This window comes from Megalops cyprinoides, chromosome 8 (genome assembly GCF_013368585.1).
Source record: "Megalops cyprinoides isolate fMegCyp1 chromosome 8, fMegCyp1.pri, whole genome shotgun sequence".
Classification (NCBI taxonomy): Eukaryota; Metazoa; Chordata; class Actinopteri; order Elopiformes; family Megalopidae; genus Megalops; species Megalops cyprinoides.
The window spans coordinates 7,530,713-7,538,650 of NC_050590.1; the positions used below are offsets into that span (position 1 = coordinate 7,530,713).

The 7,938-nt window shown below is 42.6% G+C and overlaps 1 non-coding gene across 1 annotated transcript; it reads left to right on the plus strand.

The window, feature by feature from the left end:
• Positions 1-6,548: 6,548 nt before the first annotated feature.
• trnaq-cug lies at positions 6,549-6,620 on the plus strand. Its single transcript has one exon. It is a non-coding gene; the product is annotated as a tRNA-Gln (tRNA).
• Positions 6,621-7,938: the final 1,318 nt, after the last annotated feature.

Genomic DNA, 7,938 nt, shown 5'->3' on the forward strand with positions numbered 1-7,938 from the left:
CTCTCTCTCTCGCTCAGCCTCTCTCTGTGCAGGGCTGGGGCAGACCTCTACCCCAGGGGACTCATGGGTAATAATCTAATGGTCACGCCAGCTTAGTAAGGGGCACACTCTTCAGAGAGAGGAGGGAGAAAATCAAATTAAACATGAAAGACACTGACCAACAAGAGTCCCAGGAATCAGACAGAAACCTGCAGTCCTGAGACAGGTATTTGAAAAACGAATGCCACGAGTTTGTGTTTGGAGATCTGCTGAAATATACACTTCCTTTGATCAGCTGCTGGAAGTCTTCTTTCCATAGACTGAGGACGTGAGGGTTAGGAGGGTGGAGATGATCTTGTTCTCTTCTCGGTCCTTCATGCATTGCCAGAACATGTTTGGTCCAAAATGCGCTAACAATAACATGTGAGCTGGACTCACCCAAATATTATTGTTTGATATCTTTTTCATTTTCTGACAACCAAACATAAACTATACATTTTAAATAAACTGTGATTATAAAACTGCTTTGCAACACTGGGATGACAAATGGAGAGAGAGTTACTCTGTATAAGGGTGTCCGCTACATATTAATCATAATACTACTACTACCACTGCTGGTACTATCACTAGTGTTGCCTCTGTACTCATAATCATCAAAAATCTGTAATAACCGTGAGTCAAAGTTCCACATAAAACATGGTGCTTTAATGTAGTGTTTTGTCATTGAAAATATTAAGATAATATATGTGTGTGTTTTTTTCTGAAATGTTTTATTCCTTGGTTTTTGTTTATATTGATTGACTGGGGTGTTTCAAAGAGGCACTAGCCCTTCTCTTAAAAAGGACCAGACAGCCTCAGAGAGACTGAAAAATACCTTCGAATACCTTGAAAGGATGAAGGATAAGACCTGATTTGTTCACCTGTCGGCAAAGCAAAGAGAATTTTAATCCAGAGTTCGGCGCAGAGCTAAAAGAAAAAAAAGGGAACCATGTTTCCACTGGTTCTGTCTTGACTCCTATTCATTATGTCTCATATTTTTGCCTGAAAACTCACAGCCTCTTAAGAGTAGCCTTGATGTGGATTCCAAGTCAGAGAAGCAGGTATGAATAATCTTCGGAGTTGTGGGAGGAATCATGTTCTTCTTCCACAAAAGTTCTTTTATTTGTGTTATTAACACATGTCCAAAAACTGCAGACTGAAACACAATCGAATCTCAGCCAGCCGTCCGACAGGAGAGGAGAGCACAGCGCTGGGCAGTGGGGGTCCTGCCCTTGCTCCCTGTAGGAGAGGAGAAGGAAAAACTGAGGGGAGAAAAATGAAACCTCTAAGGTGATGGCAGTACTCATATATTCTGAAGAGCAGGGGGCTTCAGCTCGGCATAAGGAAATTGTGAAGGAGTTTGGTATGGACTCTTCTTGGCAGACACTAATAAGAAACACATATGCATGCACGTGCATACGCACACACGCACACATACGATCACACACACACATACGATCACACACACACACACACACACATATATATACATGCATGCATGCATGCACACAAGCACACACGCATGCATGCAGGTATGCATGCACATGCACACACGCACACACACACACACACATACACACACACACACACACACACACACACACACACACACATACACACACACACACACATACACACACGCATACATGCACACACACACACAGGACCCAGGACACAGCAGGTGTTACGACTTGGAAAAGATGTGAGGTTGACTTGGGGAACCCACTGCTGTACAAAAGTCAAACATCACTGAGCACAGTGTGTGTTCCTCTCAGCAGCAAATACAGTTATATTGATTATATTATATATCAATACCTTGGTTATTATATTATATTATATTGACCCATTGTCTCAATATGTTTAAGGCCAAACATTTTCCTGGAGAGAGAGTGGAGGGTCAGTCCTGGCACAGGGGACATGACTCCTCTCCATGGCTCTGCTTCTTCTATATTAAAATGTGCCCTCCTGGGAAAGCACTGATAGCTTTCTGCAGTAACACAGTCTTTTAGAATATAGAGGAATACTGGAAGAAGTTTGAATGCAGCAACAGTTAGAGTGGACTTTGAGAATGCCTATATACGGACCTTGGCCTTTAAGTGTTTATTAAAAAAAGAGAATAAAGGGATTATTTGCCTCACTTTCATATATTGCTGTTCTGTATTTTAACTGAGACTCCAAATGAAATAATTGGCTTTCCAATAGCTAGTGCATTGATCACAGCTTTCTTTGTGCAATCATATCCAGAACTTTTTTGTTTGAATAAGAATTGATTCATTACATTTCTGAGGTGCTTCTCAGACTGGCAGAATTTTCTCATAATCTGTAATTTCTCATAATTTGTCATAATCGGTAATTGAATCACTGATGTCCCATAAACATTTTACTACATAGGTAAGTGGTGTTGACAATCAAAGGCAATCATACACAGAAGCCCTGTCTCTATGTAATGTGCAGTTAAATGTGATACAAATAAATGAATACAAATAAATAAATGAAAAAGGCTATAGATGCCTTGACTTTTTTCAATTTATTTCAGTTGCTGTCTGTGACATGATTATTTAGGGGAAAGTTCATGCGCATCGGGAGAAGGGACTACTGAGAAAGAAAAAGAGAGGGGGAGACAAAGAGAGAAAAAAAGGGAGAGGGAGTGAGAGAGGGAGCGAGAGAGAGGGTGAGAGAGTGAGAGAGAGAGAGAGAGAGAGAGAGAGAGAGAGAGAAGACAGTTAAATCCTTAATTGGGAGCAATTTGATTAATTTGGTTCGGTTGGAGACGGGAAGTCCGAGGAGACTGAGCCTGGGGCCCAGAGTGTGTCATCTTCCCTTTGTATCACAGGGAGTAATCAATGCCCTGGGGCTGGCTGTCAGGACAGAGGCTCCATGATTGCATTCCTACTGATCTGGGCCATCATCATCGTCCCTCTCACAGGCCCCGGGAGCCAGAGATGCTGTTTGAGGCCGCTGCCGTTCCCACCAAAACCCCACCCAGTCCACCCCCCCCCCCCCCCCCCCAAGCCCAAATCCAGCGACATTGCTTAACTCGTCTCCCGAACAAGGCTGACAAGAACAGAGTCCTCCTTCATGCTTCAGACAAGATTTGTTTTGTTTGGTGGAGCAGCAGGCTGGGGTCAAGGAGGAGAAGGTTGGAGGAAAAGTCGGGAGGACCCCAGTCAGGATTCTGCCCCAGGATGCTGTTCCTGTGCTGTAATATGCTAGACTGCATTGGACTGTGTTGTCCTGAACTGTGCTGTGCTGAGATAGACTGTGTTGGACTGTGCTGTCCTGAACTGTGCTGTGCTGAGATAGACTGTGTTGGACTGTGTTGTCCTGAACTGTGCTGTGCTGAGATAGACTGTGTTGGACTGTGTTGTCCTGAACTGTGTTGTGCTGAGATAGACTGTGTTGGACTGTGTTGTCCTGAACTGTGCTGTGCTGAGCTAGACTGTGTTGGACTGTGCTGTCCTGAACTGTGCTGTGCTGAGCTAGACTGTACTGGACTGTGCTGTACTGAACTGTGCTGTGCTGAGCTAGACTGTGCTGGACTGTGCTGTCCCAAACTGTGCTGTACCCAGCTGAGCTGTGTTACACTGAGCCATGCCGTGCTGAGCTGTGCTGTGCTGAGGGGTGAATTGCACCCCAATACCTAGGAGGATTGTCTTGGCCCTGTCTGAGGGCAAAGGGCGAGGCCATCCATCATTCACAGACACAGGCCACCCCTCATGCTGAGCACAGCACCTCACTGCCACCTCTAGCTCTACTGCCCGACAGCTGAGATTTATTGGTCCTCTGAGGTCATGACATCATCACAGCACTGCCAAACCAGCACTCCTTCAGCCCTCTTCCTCTGCATCAGGGAGAGCATGCTGGCTATTAGATCCACGAATAAGAAAAACGATAAACCGCACATGTACATGCATGGGCGCGCGCTGGAGAGACAGACAAATGGCTCATAGCACAGGTAACTCAACTGCCGCTCCTCTCCAATAACGACGATATCTAATGCACAGAACACATAGCGAGGCCATCAAATGGTTGCTTTAATTGCTTTACTGGGGTGGAAATAGCAAAGGAAGCAGGATGAGATTACCCATGAACGTATTATTACTGTTTCCAGCTGCCTAACGTTTAGCATCGCAATCAAGGATCAATATGATCGTTATCTGAATGTTCTCATTAAAAAAAAAAAAACCCACTGTAAATTCCTCCAACCACACAAGCCCCCCCCGCCCCTCTTCCTGACCGACAGAGACAGCAGGACCACAGACACCGTTGCACGGTTACACCCGCAGGCAGACCCAGCCCATGTGAAGAAAAATATTTTTCCACTTTTTTATCAGCATTTGTTCAGTGGCTTATGGAGACAGTCTGTCTTTGGGATGCAGATAACATTAACACACACACACACAAACACACACACACACGCAAAACCTCTAATTGCACTGTCTGCCAAAATGATGCAAATGCATGCCTCATGACCCAAATTAAAGGCATGTCCAACAACAAAGGTAGACAGAACCTGAGCTGGGGGGACTGCAGTCCGCTCTCATTCCCTCCAAATTAGTTTTTGCATTAACTCATTCTGCCTTTACTCGACTGCACCGCCTCCATTAAAATGGAAAGGTAGTCATTTATGAATGTACTCTAGCCTGAACACAGGTTCTGTGTATGTATTTCTGTTCACATTTGTGTTTGGACGTGTGTGTGTGTGTGTGTGTACGTGAGTGCATGTATATGTGTTTGTGTGTGTGTGCATGCATGTGTGAGTGTGCATGTGTACATGCATGTGTGTACTACATTGTCTCACGAGTTCGTGCCAAATGCAGGTAACCCAGCTCCATTCTACGTTTGACCATTTGACACCATCAACCCAGTGCATCTCATGCTCCAGTCAAAATTCATTTTGCCGTAGGTGACAGAATTATTTATTTAATATCACACAACCACAAAAACACATACTACAGCCAGCACGCGACAGAAACAAAGAGTTTAAATAACTGTCTTACTGAATGGCAGTATTAAAGTCATATCAGATCACTGGCGATAATGTGTTGTACAGTCTAAGACAAGCACTCCGGTTTCATACATACAAAGCACTGGCTGTAGATTGCCCGTAGATGTCAGTGGGAAACGTGCACCAAGAAAAATACTGAACGCTGAAAATGTTAAAGAATGCCAACATTAACAGTAAAAAAACCTGCCCTGGCCAAAATAAACTCACGCTAAGAGCATATCCGCACACCTCAGGAAGATACGGCTCTCATGGCCCGGCTCAGTATTCACTTTTAACCCCTGAAGGTATGTTGGCACAATCTCAACCTCTGCCTATGACAGATGATCTAAGACTGCAATGCGCATCAGACTGCGTAATGTAACGTAAAGAAATCATACCGAATATACAAATGCATCAAATTTACAGTATATCGTGTGTAAAATGAAATACACACATAACTATAAACGCATGTCCATATGTAAGACTGAGAATGGTGAATTAAGGCAAGACAACCTTCGTGGATAAATTTGCTGGACTGGGGGAGAGCACACAGACGCTCACATGGTGTGAACTGCTCTAGTTTTTAATGTTTCCTTGCGCCAGTAAATTCAACCTTCTTAAAACCACTGTGGAACAAGCTGCCAAGTATGAGCTCAGTCCACGAACAGATATTTTATATAATTTCAACTTTACTTTATGAAGAACAGGACCAGATTCACCGACGAGCGTGGGCAGACACCACATTGCATTTTCCCTGAAACTCTGAATGTCTTACTTTGATGGCAACCAGAGAAAATACAGAAGCTGAACGAGATGAGTAGCTATTTTGTTTATTATAATTTGATATGAAAAATGCCAGGATTCCTGGTTAATTGACAGTAGGGGCAATGCGGCACCCTCATCTCTGTGTTGCTCAATAGATAATTTGATCCTCAAGGGCAGAGAAGTTAATTACATTGGCTTGTTACTGTTGGAATTTGGCTGTTCCTTAGTTCTTTGGTGATGTAAAGCAACAATATCCTAGCATGTCAGGCTCACTTCATATGTAGCCCAATTGTAAAAGCATGTCAATACCTTGGTTAAACTTCAAAATTGTCGGAAGACGGATTTTGACATGAGTTACAACAGTTTGCGCGAAAGCACCTGGGGTGTGTTTATGCTAGTGTTAGCATGTGTTGTTGCATCTGGTGTTCATAGTTCATCACTGCATAGTTGATGGAGAATCACAGTTGGCTATTGTGAACAACCATACACATATGCACACTTACACAAACACCCACATACACGCACACCCAGTACACTCAAAGTTCAGGCACTGCAGTCAGGCTTCCTTCACTCACCACAGGCCCAGGGTCTGGCCTATACATGGGCCTACCTCCATCTACCCTGCTCAGCCACAACTGCAGCAGATTACATTACCTGTGACTTGCCATCTCTCACTCTCACACTCTCTCTTTTGCTCCCAGTGTACATCCTGAGGAACTCATTTGGCCACAATAAGTATCAAAAATTTTACTCAACACACAGGCACCCAAAACATGGAGGTTCCATGGTGTAATGGTTAGCACTCTGGACTCTGAATCCAGCAATCTGAGTTCAAATCTCGGTGGAACCTTACATTTGGGCAGCAGTGTAGCATAGTGGCTGCTGGTTCAATTCCCCATGGGGTCGCTGCTGCTGTACCTTTTGGCAAGGTACTTAACCCATAATCGCCTCGAGAAAATATCCATCTGTATAAATGGATAACATTGTAAACAAAACCTGTGATTGATGTAAGTCACTCTGGATAAGAATGGTTTCTAAATCCCAATAATGTAACGTAGCAATACACAATGGGTTTGTTTTTTATACAGTTGCATTTTGATGCTTTCAGCTGAGCTGGGGTATCTGCAACATCTGTCATTGTTGGGGGCAAAGGTCTTGTTTTTATGTTTGTATGTTTGAATACTGAATTTAAGCAAGGGTTACAACATTATGTTTTCTTTTTCTGTCATTAATGAAAAATGTTGTTAAGGAACAGAAAGTAACATTCACTTCTTGAATTTTGGAAGAAGGCTCTTTGCGGTTAGATTGAGTGTGACCCAAATGTTGAAGTCATAGTGTGATTTGTCCCTGATTTACATAATTTTTCCAAATGGCAATACAAGAAATCATGACTAATTTGTACTGTTGCTATGTTTAGAGACTGCATTTTAATTGCAATAAGTCAACAGTGTTTGTAGGGTGTTGTGCTGGCGTGATTTAAAATACTGGATCTGAGTCCAAAATTTTACTGACACCTCCAATGCAAAGTAGAAGAGGCCTACTTCTGCGCCTGTGCCGGTTTGTTCTTTGCCAGTAAGACACAAATGAGTCTGAAGTGTTTTCTTCATGTACCATGTGTAAAACAGAGTGAATTACAGGACAGCTAATTGCCATATCTGACTAATTAAAATCACAGAATCATAAAATCATAAATCATATAATCATAAAAAGTGATATTCACTCTTACTTGCCGCTTTTGGCACAGTCCAGAAGCCATCCAAAAATTTAAAAGATTCAAATCTTCGAATTCATAGAAGTAAAAATCCGCTGTAAATGTAATCGCTGCAATTCCGGCACCTGATACGAGCTTAGAGTGTTAGAAAAATAAAGAATGCGTGCAGGAAGCAGGACTGACAAAAGATATAATTTTGAAATCTGAATACATATGCTGAGGTACCTGCTAAAAAGTTACATGTACCTTTCATATGTTACATATCCTTATCATAGAATTATATTCAATATGATGCATTTAATGATTCAAAAACAATTTAAAAATGGAGGCAATCTTTTACTCTTTTTATTTTCTATGGTAAATTCCAAACAGACAAAAAAAAGTTTCTGCATGTTGTTATTAAAGAATATGTTTCACAGCTTGAGAGCTCTTTTCATCTCTGTTGCCCATGAACAGC